The sequence below is a fragment of the Amblyomma maculatum genome, chromosome 10 (assembly GCF_055883805.1).
Source record: "Amblyomma maculatum isolate TAMU_Amacu chromosome 10, ASM5588380v1, whole genome shotgun sequence".
NCBI lineage: Eukaryota > Metazoa > Arthropoda > Arachnida > Ixodida > Ixodidae > Amblyomma > Amblyomma maculatum.
In genome coordinates, this window is record NC_139353.1 from 26,434,333 (window position 1) to 26,455,473 (window position 21,141).

Genomic DNA, 21,141 nt, shown 5'->3' on the forward strand with positions numbered 1-21,141 from the left:
AGACATATCAATATGCCATATTATTGGAAGGTACATATCACAATCGTCGGCATGCTGCCTAATTGCAGGTAGCATAGTACTCAATAGTGTATTGGTCAGCGCGTAAAACACCTTTGAAAAATCGGTACGTAACACTCAGCAGCTAAGCGCTTTTCTTTGCATGGCCTTATTGTCCTACAATCTCGAATTGTATGAATGAAAAAGGGTTAATAAATATATAAGCATACTTACTTCAAAAATGCCATAGCACCCGTTTAACAGTTTATTGCATTTTTATCAAATATACAACCATCCCTGTTCTTACTAGTAAACGGTTCCCTAGATATGGTTGCGACCGCGTACTCAAGGGAAGCTTCATAAAAATCTGTGCTGAATTCTCTCCTAAACTACTTTGCTTTTGCACACGATTTCAAGCTTAGGCTATGTCGTACCCAAGGTCACTAGCATAGCTGGCATTAACAAAGCTGATAAGCTAGCAGCGGCTGAAAAATATTTAGCTGATATACACCAAGTCTCACTGAAGGCTCTATTGCCGCGTACAATAATACACCTCGTAGGGACTAAAAACATCAGGGAAAAATAATTGAGAGCAAACTGTGATATATTGATTATAATATGATAGAAATATAATATTATAGAAATGTTTAATGAAGTGGCGCTCTGAAAACAGAGGACAAGCCAACAACATTCACACCACTTAACGGATGCAGCGGTATCACAGTGACCAGACGCAATTCTGGCGTGTAAATTACCCATGAAATCACCACAAGTCTAAGATTACAATTAGAATGGCGGCGTTACTTTCCGAGGCATTAGTCATTAAAATACTGTTACGGATAAAGAAGAGAAAGTGGGTACTAGCGTGTTCAGGCATGCTCGCACCAGGCCCGCGAGCATTCAATTAACGCCATCTATATTTGGCATCGGTCATTTCCTGTTTCTTTTCATCGTCTGCTTGCCGCTCCTAACATTTTGGGTGGGGCGTACGTGGTACGTTCATCTCACCTCACCCTGGGCCGGAGCTTCGGCGCCCACTGCTCCCGCTGTCGGCAACGGGCTCCAGATACGCATCTGCCGGCTGTTCCCCAGCTTACCAAACTCTACCTCACCTCGTCGTTCTTCTGCGCGCCCTGTCCCCCGCCCTGACCAAAAGACAGGATTAACGACAGGATTATGAAAAAAGCGCGCAGTATTCCAATTACCCACGCGGACAGCCTACTGAGCAACTTGTTCTTCGTTGTACCCAGACAAAAACAGCCTCATAGTATTCAGAAATGGGGAGCAACAAACACAAACACAAGAGAAGAGACACAACACACGCGCACACTACCAACTGTAATAAGGATCTGAAAACACTTCCTCTTCACCACTCCTCTTCTTCTACACTCAAGTACATCTACACTGAAGTACAAGAGAAGAGACACACGTATGTTGTGTCTCTTCTCTTGTGTTTGTGTTTGTTGCGCCACATTTCTGAATACTATGCACCACCAACTAGCTCCTCAAGCCGTTATTTTGAAAAACAGCCTCAATTAAACTGAGACGTCCGCGAGGCCATGATACCGATAAGAGAACTGTTTAGCAAGTAATCGTTTAGGGCATTAAATATTAGATCGAAGGCAACAAAAAGTGAACATCTCTAATTGCGAGCATCAGCTTTACCTTCCTGTGTAATTCTAATCTTGTATGAAGTATGATCTCTACTTACATCAGTGGGTAAAAAAGAGCATTACTAGGTTTCTTAGTCCCCACTAATCAACAAATTGGTTATATTATCACACTGCAAACAGGCCGAAAATGAACCGCTTTCTTGATTTTATTATCTCTCGATAATTATACCAGAATCTATGCAGCGAATCTCCAATATTTTGGGACGAAAAATGTCAGTCCGGGCAAAATGCAGCATAATTGCCCCAGTTTCTGTCAACAAGAGGTATTTAATATTAGCGCATTCCCTAGTACACAGAAAATCCACATAGCTTCGACCTCATCAGCACGGGAGATGAAAGCTAACAGCCTTTTGCAATGAAACTTATGGAGTGCCATAAATATAAAATATATTTATTGTAATACAGTGTATTTCCAACACTTACGGTCGATAAGTATCAGTCAGCAAAACATGTAGCGTATATTCTTGTTTCTCTTGAAAACAGCTCTGTAATATATATATATTTTTTTCTAGCGCGTTGCCTATTACACATATTATATTTCGTTTCGCCCTCAATGGAATGAGTTAGGCCCAGTAATAGCAGGCTGAAATGTAGTGCCATGTCTAGTAGGTTGATTTGTTGTAATGATAATTTTTCGTCTAGAAAGGCAGAACTATAACAGCTTTTTCTTCGTATTAGTCAGGGTGATCTGACGGAGATTATGGATAGCAACATTTTACCGCACAACTACCGCTGCACACAGCCTATACAAAGATTTGACTTAAGCAAACAGGCATGGCATTTCAGAAAGTTGAAAAGAATGCGTGTTAAGTTTCCCGCAGCACAGACACACACACACACACATACAGAAAATAATCATGTGCTAAATGACGTCGGAGTAACGAGAAAGACATGTTCTACTCTCGCTGACGCAAAACAACCCGTTATTCTGCTAGGTAGGAGTAAAAGGCAAACAAAAATGCGGTTAGGCTATGACGGCATTAGAGCGGTTGTGTAACACATATTAAAATTCTGCTGCCTGAGAAAACTTAAGCGGACATTATATAAAAACCCGTTATAGTATGGGTGAATAAAAAACCACCGTCTTAGTTAAACCAGTGTCACGGTTGAGGCACGTACCTCGAAAAGGGTAATGAAAAATCAGAGCCCCGTTTTTCTTTTCCTTTTACTGGCCTCGATGCAAGGTAAGAACATTTAGAAATTATGCCTTGTCCTCTACCGGTCCAACGGCCCTCCTTATGGGTTGGGTATTTATAATTATGCAAACGAAGACATTTGATTTGATATCCCACAGTATTTCACTTTTCTTGGACACTGGATTTGCAGAGGATTCTTAGAGGGGAGCTGAAATGCCTTTTTGTTTGGCAATTTCCCGAGATGAGCGCATTAGAATATATGAAAGCTATAGATTAAGCTCACGGAATGGTTTTGCGCTACCACATGAAGTTATGACGTAGTCTACTAATAAATTCGCGACAATTCTCAGGCTTCTCCTCACACAGCAGTGCGATGAAACTAGGCAATGACTTCGTTTAGGGTGACATTTAGAGTTTCAACATTTTTTGCCTAGTTCTTTCTGCGAGTCACCCGATGTCGTGAAACGACGCCTTGCGACCTTTACCTTCGTTGGCAATGGTCTTCTTCCTCAGAGCAAACGTTTACGCACTAGAAATACATCATTTGTAGAGATGCCGTCATCACTGGTGTCCCCACTTGTTACTGTGCACTGCGGAGAAGCCTGAAGGCCGAAGTAGTTTTATTTAGCTATTAAGTCATGAATTTAAATGCTAGCGCGAAACGGCTTAGCATAAATTAATCTTAGCCTTCACACATTCGGATCCTTTCATTTAGTCGAATTCTATAATGTCTTCAGTTTTCCTTTAAGTGCTGAGTGTTATTTTTGCATAAGTAAAGCGAACGAAATATTCCAAGTAGTTGTATTGAGCTAGGCTGGAAAGGTGTAGAATTTCAAACTGCCTGAGCAATCCCGATAACAAATGACACCCTCCAAGGGACGTCTTTTCTTTTTAAGAGCGTTAGATCTCACTACCAGGGAGGTTATAACTCCCTTGCTTACTACACCTATTTCTACAATTCTTGCTTTTCCATTCAAAGGGTTCAATGTGGCTGCACTCCACGTGAGCAATTGCCACCAATGACAACAAGCAAAACCACCAAATAGCGCGTCACCAGATTGAAAATATAGGGAACTGCGGTGTGACGTCACCGCAGGTTCTCCCTCGGGCGAGTGCGCCGGGCAAGCACATAAACCCTTTGCTGTCGTTCCACATCAGAGCAACTCAAATAGTTGCTCCGATGTGGCAGTGATCAGTTCCGCCATTGGACAAAAATAAGCCCGCCTTGTGCAGAAAAGCCCATTATGTGGCCCTTTTTCCAGACCATTTCACCCCAAAGAGCCGAGCACCAGGCCGGGAGAAAGCTTGTATCCATTGCAAAACTGGTGGGTAGCCGGCGTCAGCAGGGATCGAACCTGGTACCCCTCCTGAACAGGAGGCGGATGCTCTGGATGCTGTAGGATGCCGAAATTGGTTCACTTGAAGCCAGCATAGCTGTTAAAATTGTTTCCCACTCGCTTGGCGCAGAGGGCTCGCAGTGATCACAAACAATTCAGCATGCCATGTAGCACGAAAATACCAGCCGAATTGAGGTCTAGGTTAAGAGGGATTTAAATCGACGACTTTTGGCTACGACACCGTAATAGAGGTGGGAGGGTGTCGACCTTCGGAGTTTAGGTTATAAGGAAGTAATCTGAATTCTACGCAACATAGAAAACCAAGACGTGTAAAAAGGGACTCCTCCCCAGGGAGCTTACTCGGACGTGGTACGCGGTGGGCACGGAGGCTGTACCTTCGGCTCCAAGTGCGTCGACGTTTTGCCGCCGCCGCCGAGCGGTGTCTGCGATTGTGAGCAACTGGTGCTTCACGAGAGCGCTTGGAGAGTAGAGTGAGAAGCCATGTGAGCTAACGATCTTAATCGGACGCCTGCAGCGGTCTTTTTTTATGATCGCACAAAGCTCTAAAATAATGCGTAAAAAAGCCACGTCACAAGACGCGTGCAAAGTCGTTAAGTGCAAATTTGTAAAATTGTTAAGCGATGACAACTGTATTTCCTTTATATTAAATGCTGAGTGGAAAGAAAACATCGAAAAACAAACGAAATATAGAGCACACTATCTGGTAAACTACTCCAATAAATGTTTTCACAATTTCCTTGCTATCACAGATATTCATCTGTGTAAAGCATTGACAGATTGAAACGCGACTTTTATTTAAAGCTTTGACTGTGTAATTTTGCTCCAGGCATATGTGCAAGCATCTGGTCGCACCGTAGTATTAGCGTCTTTGGCGGGTGCGGGCTAATTTGGCGTTTACTACAGTAAAGCTTATGCTCTTTGTCCTGTTTCGACGAACTCTACGCGCCTTGGCCACAACATATAGTGACGGGCGCGCTGTAGAGGTATAGTGGAAATACCTAGACAATGTAGTTATAGCCGCGTGGAATGCAATGCGAATTTCTGCGAGGGTTCATTTTCAAATGTCACAATATCTATATCATAGGGATACCATTCGCTGGGGGGTACCATTCGTCAGAGCCGTTGTTGAATAGCTTCTGCGTTAATGACGACCTTATTGCACTGTTGGTTGCAAGCCTGCAGACTAACGTCTGTTTGGCAGTCGATATCTCCTCCGGCATAGCGGGACTGGGGAACGCCTGTTCCTCGGCGCGTTCGTCTGTTCCATTGCGGAGGTGCTCAAAGAGTTTTTGACGTCACTTACTGACGATTTCATTGAAGCTGAAGAGTACCAGCAGTTTAGGTATGGAAAGAGTTAGTGTGGCAAGCTTAATATTCTATTATTGTTGTAAAATTTTTATAACGGGTCCTGATTAGAAGTCATCATCATTAATGCGCAAATAACTATTGGCTCATGAGTGTCGTCATCAGCGCCTGTCACAGAAACGTATTACCAGAAAGTGCGATCGTAAACACATACATAAAAAAAAAAACTCGTGTCTACAAAAGGAGTTGAACCTATATCCTACCCTGTCCCAAAGAGTGTTCTAACCACTCCTCTACTCCGACTTTGTTTTCTTTATTTCATGAAAAAACTTCCGCAAAAAAAAGGAAACTCCACTTATTTAAACTTGTACATGTCTGAATTTACCGGGCTGCTCAATACGAGCCCGCAATATCCCTAGCCCGACAACGCACCACCATCGAAACATCAAAATTCTGGTAGGCACGCACATGCATCTACGGGGTCCAGTTTGGAGGTTCTTCGCGTGCAGCATATACACTCCTCACCAAAGCACATTGCTCCCGAAACACGGATTTGGGCAATCTTGGTGGCTCGGCATGCCTGTGCATCATACGGCTCTTCCAAAGACTGAACTGTCCCATCAACACAAATACATCATAAAACACAACAGAGTTTTTGTCAAGAGGCAAACATCTAATAGTATACGGTGTAATTTCAATGACTTAAAAGAGTTCTTTGCAGTATGTCCCAAAAGAACATAGCATCACGGTAGAGAATAAGGCAATGATCAATTGTCTCAGGCACGTTACAGAAACGGTAATTCACCGTCCAGGCCACAAACATCTCCTTATCATAATGAAATGTTTTTGACAGGCAACATCGCAGTGTGCAGTTTGAAAAAGAACGTTTTGGCGGCTACCTGAATGCACATTCGCCTAACACCCATTAGAACAGGGGTGTCTGAAAACCTCAGATAAGGCTGTCTATACAACGGTATAGGGAACAAAGCCTCAGTGAGAACCTGGGCCATCTGCATTCTCGAGACGCTATACAGGTAATCTAAAGAGAAATGCACAGTGAGGAAATTTAAAGTGTCAGAGAGGAGAAATAAACGCCTCAACCCCGACTTACAGCGAACGTGCCCTTAGTGCCCATTTTCAAGTGTTTGGACTTCGAACGGTGCTGAGAGGAACCAAAAAAAAAAAAAAAAAACAAATTAAAAAGAAGTAATAAAAGCTGCAATAAAAAATAAAACTTAAATATAAATAAGAAATAAGATCACGGCGAGAATAGCGTTGTAGCAACAGCAGCAACAACACTCACTCTTTCTCATTTCTGCAGTGCAGCTTCTACAGTGCTGTCAAATTTATGCTCTCATCTCTTCGTAGGGAGGTCAGCAGATATACTCAAAACTCTCCTAAACCATGCTTTGTAGAGCAGATCAATGACTGCCTTAAAACCTGCAATTAAACACGAATTGGTGTGTCAGCCGTGCGCATTCTAAACTTAGAACGGCAGGTCCTGGCGGGGCTTTGCCACCTTAGCCCGGTCAGTGAGCATGCGCTTACCTACCGCATTTGTGCTGGACAGAACCTCCACGCCCTTCTCAAACAGTCCAAATTTTGATTTCTAGGTATTTGTTGACCACTACAGCCCTCGAGATGTAGGAGAGTGTTTAAAGGTTACCGCAGTAGGGGCATGTAGTAAAGACGCTGAACGAAGTGCAATATTGTAACCTATGAAAAATGTGTGCGATGAGTAGAGGGTGCTCAGTTTTTTTTTATGCAAGTGCTTTATTTGTTTAATGCTTTTGGATTGCGGCAAGAAAGGCCCCAAGTTTCTGAAGAAATATACAATATCTTCAAAACAGTCGCTTCAAAAAAAAAGTTTTTGCTGCTGATTTCCGTCCCACCAGATGAACATCCTGACGATAAAGCAGTATTTATTTCTAAAAATTTACTCCGACTGTCACCCGAAATTGGCGTCTTAAAGTTAAATTAGAAGTAGCACACTGTGGCCCTCTAAGAGATAGAGACACAAGAATGAGGAATACTCTAAGGTTACTCTTGTTGGTTGGAGCTGAAGGCGCAGGTTCGATTCCAAGCCGTTCACGCAAGAAAGCCGAGCTTCAGGCTGGTGAGCAGCTGACAGAAATTTGAGGACATCCGTGTGTGATTCGGTCACTGGAGCTTGAGAATAGTTGGCAAAGTTCATCGCGTTTACCTTTTATTCGAGAGGAGCTTGAGTGGATTGTAACTACCACCAGATATCTTTTTTTTTTTAAATGAAAACAGCTTTCTTTCTTTCTATCGTGTTCTGCTATTGAGGGGCAAAACACTTAGGCTAACATCTCTCCAAATAATATTGCTTGGTGAAAACCTAATAATGTTCCCTGTCATCACAGAAGAGAGGAGAGACGGGGACAACGTGTGTTTCATTCGTTCTGAACACATTATCGAATCAATATTACCAATCCTTCCGCAACAACTAGAAAAAAATACATTCATTCCTTAGCCAAAATATATGCTTTCTTTAAAAGTTACATCTCCAAAGTTTACTCTGAAAGACAAAAACGTTTTAAGAACGATTGCTTCCTGGTTCCAGGCTTTCGGCTACATTAGTACGAACATTGTGCAGCTTGTAGCCACGTGGAAAGCATAACTACTCGCAATGACGGGGGCTTTCGTCAATAGGAACTGTAAGGTCAAGGATGGATAAGCTGCGACCACCGAATAATGCAGGAAGTAGCTTTGTATCATATACTTGTCATTTGTTTATTTATTGAAGAACATGCTGCCGAGGATTGACGAGGAATACTGTGAATTATGCAATTGGAAGCACATGTGCTAAAAATAGCCGCAACAGACGAGCAGTACACCGTGAACGAAGAAAATAAGAACATAAAGCCTGCCTTAACTGCAAAAATATTTGATAGCCTTACGCTCACTGCAACCGCTTCGGCGATCCTTCGTGAACGGGCGAAACATAACTGACTGCCAAACTCGGGGAGAGAGATTTCAATGACCAGGGAACTGAACTGACTGTCCAAACGGAAGTAGCACTTTATTGTTCTGAAACTGAAATTGGTCGTCCCTTAGCTTCTCGTAAGATCAGCGAAAAAAAAAAAGGCTTCTTTCCTACGTTCCATATTCACAAAGAACATTGAAAATGGGCTCAGGAAGACTATTTCTTCGTTCCGAGCAAGCATTAGAATAGCGATAATTGTCAGCTTTTACAAGAGCACGCAAATACAATACCGATCGCTATAAACAATGCATCAGCGCCACACAAGAATACATGATTATATTACATTTCGCACGAATACGCATCCAATGTCAATAAACCAAGCTAGGGAGGCCCTTCGAAGAGAAAAGCTGTTGACCAGATTTGCTTGACATCGGACACACACTCAAGTTTTTTTTTTTTTTTTTTTTACAATGAACTGCGACTTGAAAGACAGTGAGGTATATCAAATTCATTTTCCAATAATTATTTATTTTTTCAGCAGATACAGGGGCTCAAAATTCTTCAAGCTTTGAAGGACAAGAAGACACGCTAAGCGAAACGGAGAATGAACTTGCAAGTTCACAAGGTAAAGCTATTACACGGTATGTCATTTAATAACCCCCTCTGGTGCGCAAAAAAAAATTAAAACTCGGCCCGAAGTCGAAGACGCAATATTTCAAAATCATCTCTCTCAATGCTTCAATATTTCAAAATCATTATTTCTCTCACTTCTGGGCAGACACTCAGGGCTCAATTTTCTAAGGTTCGCTCATAAAAAGAGGATGCCTTACGAGCGTCGCACTCTCCTTCAGTGTATATTTTACTCCTCCATAAGGGCTCGTTATTTAGAGCGCATTGAAAACTCAGGGAAAGAGGGTGCGCTCTATTAGGGCATGGCCACTGGCTAGAGCCGTCAAAGGTTTCACCCCTGCACTTAACTAGGTCAAGACATCATGAACTCTTTTCCGCGATAATTTTTTTTAATATTTGGTAGTGACGGTCATAATTTGGCTACTAGGCCAGGGAGGGAGGGGGGGGGGGGGGTCGTCCACGGAGCGCTTTGGAAGAAGCAGTGCTTTAGAGTTACTTATTTCGCGAGGTCTATTATATAATTGAATACGTTATACTTTAACAGAAATGGCTGTGTGTGAGAGAATGAAGGTGTAACTTAAGCAATGAACGGTAAAGCGAGAATATAGGATGCACGTAAGTGAAACTGCAGAAGGCAGCCACTAACGCTTCCGCGGCATGTGATTAGAGGCGCAGGTTAAGTGCCCCTTTTGCGCAATTTTAGTTTGAGATAATACAGGAAAGAAATACGAGATTAGTGATTAAACGAGTAGAAATGTGTATCTGCGGGATTGAGGAGCGTCGATGGAATCTGCAGAAGGGAGCCGTTAAAGCTTCCGTATCATACTCTTTAAATGCGGACCTTAGGTATCCCGCATCGATTTCCAAATGTATTTTTTAATGATTGTGCTTTCACGTTTTAGCAAGACAGCAAGTAATGCCCCATTTTGCAGAAAATAAAATGGCGTTGAAAGCGAAAAATGTTTCTCGTGGCTCCGGCCGCGGGTATGTGGCCAGTTACATGCCATTCACGCCAGGTCGTCGCTTTGCGTGACTCCAAGAGATCACATGCCATGACCAAGCAGGCAGGTCCTGCTAACTTTGGCCCTCATCTAGAATTGCAGGACGTCATCCGAATCCAGCATTACAGGACCGTTCAGTCGCTACAGACACATTGCTTATGTAGAACGTTCTCATAGTTCAGCTAAAGTGGGAATTTATCTTATATCGAGTTCTCTTCACATAGTGATGTTTTTTGTTACTGTCAGTCAAGACACCAATAAACGATCACTGAATAGACGGGTAGCAAAGATAATAGACGAGAATGAGTATCCGCAAAAAGCGTTGGCACACAGTAGTCATTAATGCCGTCTAGTTATACTTTCAAAGGCGGAGCTTAAGTGTCCTAAAATTATTACTCTTGGTTCTGAACAGCGTCCGTCTCATATACGGCCAAACGCTCGGGATCAAATTCCTGAAATACAAGCGTAATAGTTTTATGTAGTATTTGAATATAATCTTTTCTGGCTTAGTCCCATGCAAGATATTTGGCAAGCAGTAACATGTATCATTGACTAACCGTTTCCAATTTTTCCAACTTTTGTGAGCAGATTTCAAATACTAGTACCATCGCGGTCATTAGTCGCATATGTTGGCAATTTCAACTGAGAGTTCGTGTGCGATCAGTCACCGCTGCTTGGAGTAATACTTTTGTAAAGGCCACAGTCATTTTCAATTTTCTTTCTTATAGTTTTTAGCTTAGCCTGTTTTAAATATATGTCTAGATACACTTAAAAAGAATCCTATTTATAATAGCATTAAAGACCAAGGCTGCCGAAATAATTTTTGAATACTAGTATACGAAGGCAACAATGACTCAAAAGTAGCATTTGTAAGGTACTCTAAGCTTGACTTCCAGGAACACTGGGATTCCGAGATTAGGGTTATGCAGTATTCACTTCAATGTACTTTATTCTGAGAAAAACCTGATAAGCTTAACGCGATTCTAATTGTGTGGGGCACTTCATGCTGACCCATTTCCTTCTAGGCGGTGAAGAATTCAACTCATCTGTATGTCAACTGGAACCACAGTCCGGGCCCTGCAGAGCCAGACTCGAAATGTGGTTTTATAACAAAACAACAGAAAAGTGCGATATTTTCTCTTGGGGAGGATGTGGCCCCAGAGGCAACATATTCCCGAATTGCACAGTTTGTATGCAGCGCTGCAGTTCCTCTGGTGAGTGATGCGCTTAGTTATAATTTTATTTCGAGCCATGCGTACCATAGTTGTACATAGAAAGACTAGCTGTCATAAGGATGCATTTTCCTTTATCCTCGTCTGCTTTGCATACCATGTAGACAAAGTCAGAACTCATCCCGTGAAATGGTTTAGCATTAGTATAATGCTTCCTGGATTAAAGCGCAAAAGTGTTGCTTAATACCTAAACATGTGTTTACGTGCCACCTACATAACTTTATTATATAAAAGCAGCGCTGGTGGCTTTGAACTCGAAATTTAAAACCTACTACATTCAGTAAGTGAAATGAATTCGAGGAGTGTGTGATGAGAGGCTAGTTGGTAAGGCATTCTGAAGACCGGACTACGCTCGTCCTGTCTGCATCTTTTATGTGTTCTTTCTCCTGCGTAGTTTTACGTCCTTAGAAAGAGAAATGACTGTATGAAATAATCAAGCTACAGCGTACAAACTTGCGAAGGTGCTCTAAGTTACTGAACGGTCTAGATTTTAAATTTTTATCAATACCTGCACCTTCATATTTTGGGGATTTGGTTTTTAAAGCGCCTTGAAAAAAGTATCCAATAATAAAAATTTAACCCGAATACAATTGTTTCAGTTCATTTGAAGCAGCAGAAAAGTTTTTATGCCTCACAAATATCCGCCGCTTATGATTCATTCGTCAAAGAGGAGACATAAAAATAATTGTTTTTAGAGATTGTCTTTTACGGATCTATTTTTCAAGCAGTCATAAATTTTGATTGACGGCCCTATACGCTTTGGTTTAGCGAACCAACTAAAAGATGTTTCTGGAGCATAACTTTATAGTTCCTCTAAAATTATTTTCCAGGAAGCTGTTAAATGCTGGCATTCTTATAAAGATGTTTTTGATTTGGTTCTGAGGCTTCGTTCACAGAGTGTGCGACAGCAAGCGAAGTTTTGCTAAAGGACATTGCTGATTAAAAAAACAAGTGTAGAAATAGGTACCAATCCTTAGCAGAGGAAGCATAACTGGGCATCGGCTTTGCTCCTCTCGAATGTCACACTTGCACCCAAAACAGCAAAGGCAATAATTAACGTTGTAGCAAAAGCGAAACAATCCACGTGCCAAGGGCTAGATATTTGAAATTGGTATTTTTTCCCATTCCTTTCAGACTTTTTTATTTAAGAAAAAAGTGCGCTCGGTGCCTGTGTTGCTGTTGAAATGCAAATTTCCCGAATGTCCCTCCCTATATTAACAACAAGTCGCGTTCGGCACAAGTTTAAGATATGTTATGAACACCTTGCATGATCACGGTTCTGAAAATATATTCTTCAATAGTTATGATTGTTCGTAAGCAGCACGAGTAAATTATACAAACTTCCTGCCACCCCGCCCTAAAGGAAGACAAGGGAGACACTAGCTATTTGACGTATGTGAGAGGCTGCACTTCGAGCCAGAAACAGCCTGTTTACCAAAATCAAATGGCGCTCAGTCACAGAATTATGACGAATAAATAAACAAGGCTCAACTTCTTTAAAAAAAAAAATAAGGGAGCAGGGTTTACAATTTTCTAAGGAGCAGGTGCCTAATATTTTGCTTTCAAATCTGTTTTGACAGGCAACAAAACAACAACAAAAAAAGAACGAAGCAGAGGCATTGATTGGTTTTCTAGCCTTTGCTCGATAATCTTGTGAAGCAATCGTTAGTGTGAGTCATCGGAAACTGCCCGACAGCGACAATATAACATTAACGCCCATGGCCTGGTGCTTGGAACCCCTTCACTGATCGCGTGGCAGCGAACCGCGAGGAGTGCGGTCCATTATATATACCCAGCAGAGGCAGACTAGGCAAGCCATGTATTGAAATACAAGTAGCACCGTCTGATGAACGATTCTGTACTAATTGGACATACCAACTTTATATTCGGATTACATGGCGTATGCACACCTTTGATATATTCGGTATGCTCTTTCCTTATATCCGAAACCAACGCTGTGAGCCCGAGACAAATATAGATGTGTGTAAAGCGCAGAACGTCGAATCGTTTGATACCATTCGCAATGTCCTACTACAAACTGTTCTGCAGCAGTAGCCGTTTCAAGAGCCCCGGGGATCATAGTTTGTGAGAGAAAGGTCGTCCGATATAAAACACAGCGTAGATTAAGCTCCGATTCAACTACCAGCTTTAGACTCCGTGACCCACTGAATTATTTGATAGCTTGCCTCCGGCCTCCCTCTCCAACTTTTTACACTAAATGGATTGTCCACAATTTTTATACCTATTTTGGTACTACGGAGATCAACCTCGATCCGCATAGGCTATATTTAGGGAAAGGAAGGTACAGGTCTGAATTGCGGCACTGGAGCATCTCTGCTACGGATTTGTTGTGTATTTGCAACTGCTGTGTAGTCAAGCGGTAAGGTTTTCATTTTAGTTAGGTGATATTGAAGCACATTACCCATATGGTATGATACAACCTTGGTGACGTGGTATATATACGCTGTTGCTATGCGATGGCAATGGTGGGTTGCCCTTTTGACACTGTGGCACACCTGACCTTGGAATACGGCAGAGCTTAACGCTCTAAAATGAAAAAGCAAGCGTGAATGCAGCCCACGTAATAGGGCATAATCCTTGAACTACACTGTACGCTGCACGGCATGCCCGCCGCATTTGCGCGGCCGCCAGTAGATGGAGAACGCAAAACATCTTGCAATCTCTAAAGGTGTTTCTGTGTTGCTGAGACAAGGTAGGCTGCAATCGGAAAAGTCCGTGGAAGGAAAAGGGGGAAGAAAATAATCCTGCTGTCTGGTAGGATCTGTAAAAGTTTGTTTAAATGTAAATATTAAACACTTTTTTTCTACTTTTTTTTCTACGCACCAGCCGCTAAAGCGTAGAAATTTTGAAAGTGATATATTGCCTCCTACATGTTCTTAACTTCACAGGCAGAAGGAGTTCAGAGACTTCAAATCACTTACTCTTCGGGCAGAAATTGAAATTAGAAGATTTTTTTACCAGACTACACAGTCAACCTCAGCTTTTTTTGCACAGTGTTTCATTTAGGTGTGTATAACCTTCACCTATAGTGCTCGTAACAAGATCCATATAAGTGCCGCAGAAGCTGACGCAATGTCTGGTCACTTGGGCATTTCCACGATTAGTCTCCGTTTTTTTTTTTTTTTGCTACAAAGCTCTTTGTGTGTGTGTGCATCCCTTAAATGATCGGGAATGCCCCCTTCAGTCCCTCATTTTTCAACGAACATACGAAACCAATCTCCAGCACGCATTTGTGAAACAATACATTCAGATGGAATGTGAAGTTAACTTAAGAGCAGCTCGTGTTAGTCCCACTTACGTTTGTGGCATGAACTTAGAGCTCGTGGCGCTGTTTCAGCCCACATAAAGCGCCAGTTATTACCACTCACGTGCCGCACTTAGAACAGAAGAAATAATTAGTTCCACACCTGAGGTTTGAAATGCCAGGAATCATTGTAAGGTCCTGCTAAGATCCGCGGGTTAAATAGGACCAAGACTGACAGTAAATTATAATGTGACCACCCCAGGATTTATTATGCGTACAGACGCAGCGAAGAGAACGTGTCTAAGTAAGGGCATGTCAGTGGCTGTAATAAAATGAAGCTGTGAAGGCTAATAACGAAGTGTTAAACGAGGAGGCTGCTACTCAATGGTTATGGCGTGAGATAATCCGGCTTTGTCCTAGAATGGGCCTGAAGACCCGGCAAACGGCAAACATGTTTAAACAGATGTGTGCTGTCGGCGACTGAAAAGTGCTATGTATATATTTGTACTATTAGTGCATGACTTGGTAAAGAAACGTCCGGAATAAAAACGTGCGTGTTTGTAACTGTTATCTAGAGGGCCGCAGTGGTTCTTAATTTAACTCAGCACAACATGAAAAAAGTATTGAATTTCCCATTCGCCCTTGAGTCATTGAATAATGTGACATTTTAATATTGGTGTATACATTGCTCTAGCTAAGTGCAAAAGAGGCTGCTTTCGCAATGCGCGACAATGGAGGTAGTAAAATATGTTCCCTGAAATATGATGTATAGCTGCTTCTGATAATTATGCGCTTGCTGCTTAATTCTTTCTTATAAACATGGCGAAGATAATATTGGCGCTTGTCGTTTTTCCAGATGACTTTAACTCCACATATTTAGAAGGCCTTTGCACTGAGATTGAAAAAAGGATTGATGAGGAATACTTCGAAGGGTTCGACTCAAGTGAACCTTCTTCCGAGGAGAGTAGCGAAGAAATTGACTATCAACAATAAACAGGGTAATGAAAAGAAAAAATGACATTATAGGCCACAACGAACTTGAATTGTACGAACAGAAAAAAATCAATTGAAGCACTAGGTAGAAAACTGAGACCAACACGAAATAAATTGTGATTTCTCAAATGTCATCTTAATTTGGTTATTTTAGCGTGTAATAAAACAAGTTTTGGGGTATATTGAAAACGAAAAGCATGTATTTCGCACCTTTGTTACGTGCTTATAATAGATTTATAGAGGAAAATTTAGTATGTTGCCTCTTGTTATGAGGAGCGCAAGAAAGATTTTAATATAAATCTAAACAGGAAAACAAGACCATATATTGCAAGTATGGCGAAAGTTGTAAAAAAATTAAGAAACGCAAGAATGCTCTGTGGCCTAAGCAGAGACTTTCTTGCTTCAGAGTCTCCACATAGGGGTTCCAAATTAGCGCTCTACAGCCATGAAGTTAGCTTATCTGTTATCTTTGAGGCAAAATACGTTTTATGATGAATAGCGTTGCCCAAAACAGATAGGTGTGAGTAGCTTTGAGGGTACTGTCGCGACTACGTACCGCAGAAAGAGAAATATAGTTTTTAGCTTTTTTTTTTAAGAAGGGGTGAACCAATGGTGAAGCTATCTGTTTAAGGACTTCATTTTCCTTCCTGCTTGTCCACTAATTTTTTATGCCCGTCGTAATTTCTACAGCAACAGCAAAAGTGACAAAATCAAACGAAATCAAAAATACAAAGGTCTCAAGGGCATTAAAACCCAAACAAGGTAGGTGCTGGTCGATATTTGCACCCACGCAATGTTTGGAATATCAGTAGCAACAATGACGTCTGGCTTATTATGTCCACCAATGACACCAAACTTCAGCAGAATACCCTTCTGATGATCAGGGTTTTCACTATTTGACAATTATTGATGACAAAGCCAATCAAAGATTTACAAATGTACTAGCCGCGCACATTTGAACACAACGTATTCTAATCAATAATAGGAGCATTGAAATTACCAGCAAGATTGAAGATAAAGTCACAAAGTTTGTGTTTTATTATGCGATCACAACCATCGGAGAAATATTTTTTTCAGAGCTGTGAGGCTGGTATAGATTTCTGACAGCTGGCACGAGAATACCTATCATTCATTTGCACGAAATAGACTCGGTGTCACGGTGACCCGGAAGTAGTGCGGAATCCACGCAATCCTTTATGAACAAAGCCACTCCTCCAGCCCTGCCAGAGGGATTGTCGATTGTAAGACAGCAATTATTAGTCACGAACTCGCCTTCCGTAACGACCCTTTTAACAAGATTTCGGTGGCACCCATGAAGACGATTGGTAGCATTCAATTAAATAGAGCTAAATTTTTAATTTGGCTACATGATTTTGTATTCATAAATGTCGGGCTGTACTCATTGTGAACACACACTGTGGTAAGTGTGTTACCGGAAGTTTTATTAATCGACTTGCTGATGTCATCCAGGGAGTAGCGAACACTGTCTAGCATCAGCGTGTCAAAGATCAGTCAAAATTTATTCGCAGCCTTCCTAATCTCGTCTAATTATCCCACAGCACGTGCGTTACGTGTCTGTCGAACACGAGAAGAAAAAAAAATATTCTCTGATATATGTAGTTTACGTTTTAAACTTAGATGCATGCATTAGTATCAGCACCTCTGCTCTTGAATCAACAAGCTTCTGTATGGCATGTTTCACTTTCTCGCTTCCTTTATTTTGCACCGAGTCTATGACAGGGCTAAACTCTCTCATTTAGAATTTTCAGTTTTCTTGAGAACAGCTACAAAAAGATGGCAAGTAGTTGTCCAAGGGTTTCTGCTGGTGGCTCAGACAGGCTGTGGATTTAGTTATTCAGATTAACCTTTTTTCTAAGTCCTAATTGTTCCTGTCAAGTTGCATTATGGCTTTTCTGAAGTCGCCGAGTCTACAAAAGTTAGCACACACTGACCGATGTTCATAGCAGCTTACGCCAGCGCTCTTATTTTCCAAATCCTGTCCTCAAATCCCCCAATATTTGCCGTGGGATTTGCTCATTCTTGGCTTAGTGAAGACTGATCTGCTAGCAGTCCCGTCAGCATGAGTTCCGTTTTCATTGTTTCTGGGAAAGGGCGTGCCTCCACGTCACCATACACCATCAGCAATGTTCTAAAAAAATGCAAGCGACAAAAAAGGGTACAAACAAAATGCTCTGTGTACAGAAGCAGCAGTGCGTGACTTCTAAAGCATTGTGCTAAACAGTGCTAGCTGCTTACTTGCAAGACGAAGCAAGCAAATTACACTCGGTCGCTCGCCATGCCGCCACCGAACCAACTGTACCACAGAAGACGGGTTTTCAGGTTTATAGCGTGCTGTTCCCCCCTAGACGTCACTGCTATTGTCTGCCATGTTTTTCTTCACCTGTTTAAGGTTGACCAGCACCGATAAAAGTCGCATTCGCTAACACTTTCTTAACTACAACGAAGCCACACGTCACAGTGAAGAAGGGCCTACGCTCTGATGTACTGGGTTGCCATGCACTAGATCCACAGAAAAATCAGAGTCCTCCAAATAGCGGCCATCGATTCAAGTAGCAACCTGCAAGATGAAGCAAGCGAATTTCAAACGGTCTTTCGCCATACCGCTAACGGGCCCACAGTGTCACATGTGACACACGTCACGTCTTGAGATTAATAGGGTCTCACTGTCACATTTCAATGGGAACGCCGCGAAGGGAGGCCCCGCACGTGCACGTGTGCGTCCTCTCGATAAGCCGCCACTTTCTGCGACGTTGAAGTTACTGGTGAAAAGCGGGCTCTGTGCGAAACATGGCTTAGGAAAGGATGCACCTTGGCCTACCCGATAATTCCCGGTGTTGCTACGACACCATCTCATTTGCACAAAAAGAACATAATCAGAGAAAACTGTATGACTGTTCTCACAGTACCGTGACGCGCAGACTCCTTGGCTCGCTTTCCGTGATGCCGACTGACGCAGAGGGTGAAAACGCTGACAGCCTGTGTGCGATGTGTACTAGAAAATTACTACACACCAGTGCCAGCGATAAACTGGAATCAGCCTAATGGTACAAGTAGGCATCTGCTTAATACATTTTCACACAGACTTAAACCGGGGTGAGGTTAGTGTTCATGAGAGTGTTGCTTTTGCAACACGCAAATGATTTCTTTAATTATGTGAAATTATGTAATAGTGTATAGCGTGAAAACATGAAAATGTTTTCCAATTGAGCAGAGCTGACTCGCTTACTTCTACATTTTTTGCACACATTGGCGTAAAGCCTTAAATTACTTTTCATATATATTCAAGCGATTCAGTCAGTTTCCCTGTATAGAGATGGCGTAAATTTCATTTGTACTTATACTTGAGTACGTTTAACAAATGTTAGCTTTCTGCGCTTGCAGATAGCACTCAATGCATTGTTATAATCAAATTGTTGGCGGAGTAGGGCATGACAGCCTGCAATGCATAGATTTTTTGACCTTGTATAAGAAAGAAACTGAGGCGAATTTAGGTTTTTGTCTCTTTTTCATGCTCAGCAAAAAATGAAGATGGTGCAAAAGCCAAAGCTAGCTCTTGGAAGGCCATATATAGGGGTCAGGATATAGATATAATGATATATTTAAAAAAAGTTATCATTTAATCTTATTTATTTTTAAAAGGCAAAATCAGAGCTTTGATGTTCGACAATAATTCATTACAGCATTTTGTTTTAAACACGAAACACTTTCCTGCGCGGGGGCAGGCGAGTTTTCTGTTTTATGCTGCATTTGATGTCACAGTATAGTCGACATTGCCTAAGAGTGGCTTTACGAACTTATCGAACACTGATAGTGGGCTTGCGGCGTCATCAACGTCTGCAGCGCAAACAAAAACGGCACTGCTCCAGCCGAGGCATTAAATATTCAGTCGTCTTCTGAAGCAAGTCGCTCATTTTTATGTCTAACAGGGCAACGTGAACGGATTTAATGACCGCAAGGAAAGCGTTGTGTTGTGTTGTGTTGTGTTTTGTGGCACATAGGCAGCTAAGGCCATCATGCGCCAAGCTCGGGGTTTGCGTATCTGTTTGGTGAAAGGAAGCGAGCGATTATTTTAATACACTAGAGTAGGTTTAGGATGTTGGCATCTTTTAAGAAATCAATGAGAGAAGACGTTTTAATCAGTGAATTTTCTCCTAAGAGTAAGCTAGGATGTAAGGGAATGTAGTTGTCATAGAACTGTCGGAAATGCTTTTTTCTAAGTTGATCGAGTTTTATACAGGATATTAGGATGTGGTTTATGGTGACCACCTCTCCGCAGTGTTCGCAAATGGGTTTGTCTTTCTTTGCTAGGATGAAGTTATGAGTCAGGTGGGTGTGTCCGATACGAAGGCGGCATAAGATTACTTCAATAAAACGTTCTTGATGGCTGCATGTTTTCCATTCTTCTATAACTGGCTTTACTAGGTGTAGCTTGTTATTAACTTCGTTATCCCAGGCAGCCTGCCATTTTTCTCTCAGTGTTCTTTGTATGAATTTTATGGCGTCATTATGTGGAATTTTCACCTTCTGTACTTGAGCATTGGAGGCGGCCGCGGCACATGCATCAGCCCTCTCATTACCGCTGATTCCAACGTGGCTTGGCACCCAGCAAAATTTGATATTAAGTCCTTGTGTTTTTGCTATCACTACATAATGGACTATGTCCCCTACTAAAGGTTCTATAGCATTTTTTTGATGTAGTGGTGCGAGTACGCTCAGAGAGTCTGTATAGATGATACTGTTTTTGATGTTTTTGTTGACTATTTTGTCTATTGCTAGGGATAAGGCGTAGCATTCGGCAGTAAATATTGAGGCACACTGTGGTAACCTTACTGTTGTTTCCTGTTTGTCTTCTATTACTGCACTGCCTACATGAAATATTGTCTTTGAACCATCTGTATAAAATGCCTTGTGATCACTGTATTTCTGATTTAATGCCAAGAACTCTTGTATTATGTGTTCGTGCGGTGTTTGTGATTTGCGAAATTGAGTTAATGTGAAGTCACACACAGCAGTGAAGTTGTACCAAGGTGGCAGTGGGTCAGGTCTCCGTGCAATATCAGGAAGTGCATCCAGCAAGTTGAGTTCCCGGCACTGCTCTTCAAAACGGAGTATGAGAGGTCTGATGGATCGAGGTTTATTGATGTACAGTGTTCTTGAGGGGCAGTTTGTAAGTATGGAGTAACAAATATGTTTCGGTAACGAGCGAATTTTCAGAACATATGAAAGTGTAAGCATGGTCCTCCTGTATTTTAGTGGCGGTTCGTTTGCTTCTACATACAGACTTGTCACCGGCGATGTCCTGTATGCACCAGTTGAAAGACGCAGACCCAGGTTATGTACTGGGTCCAGCCGTTTAAGGTATGACGGTCTCGCTGACCCATAGACCACGCACCCGTAATCTAAACAGGAGCGTACCACTGAGCGATAGATATGGAGAAGACATGTCCTATCAGAGCCCCAGTGTCTCCTCGAGAGTACTTTAAGGATGTTGAGAGCTCGAGAGGCTTTGACTTTCAGGCTGCTTATGTGTGGGAGGAATGTGAGCTTCTTGTCAAACGTTAGTCCTAAAAATTTGTGTTCTTG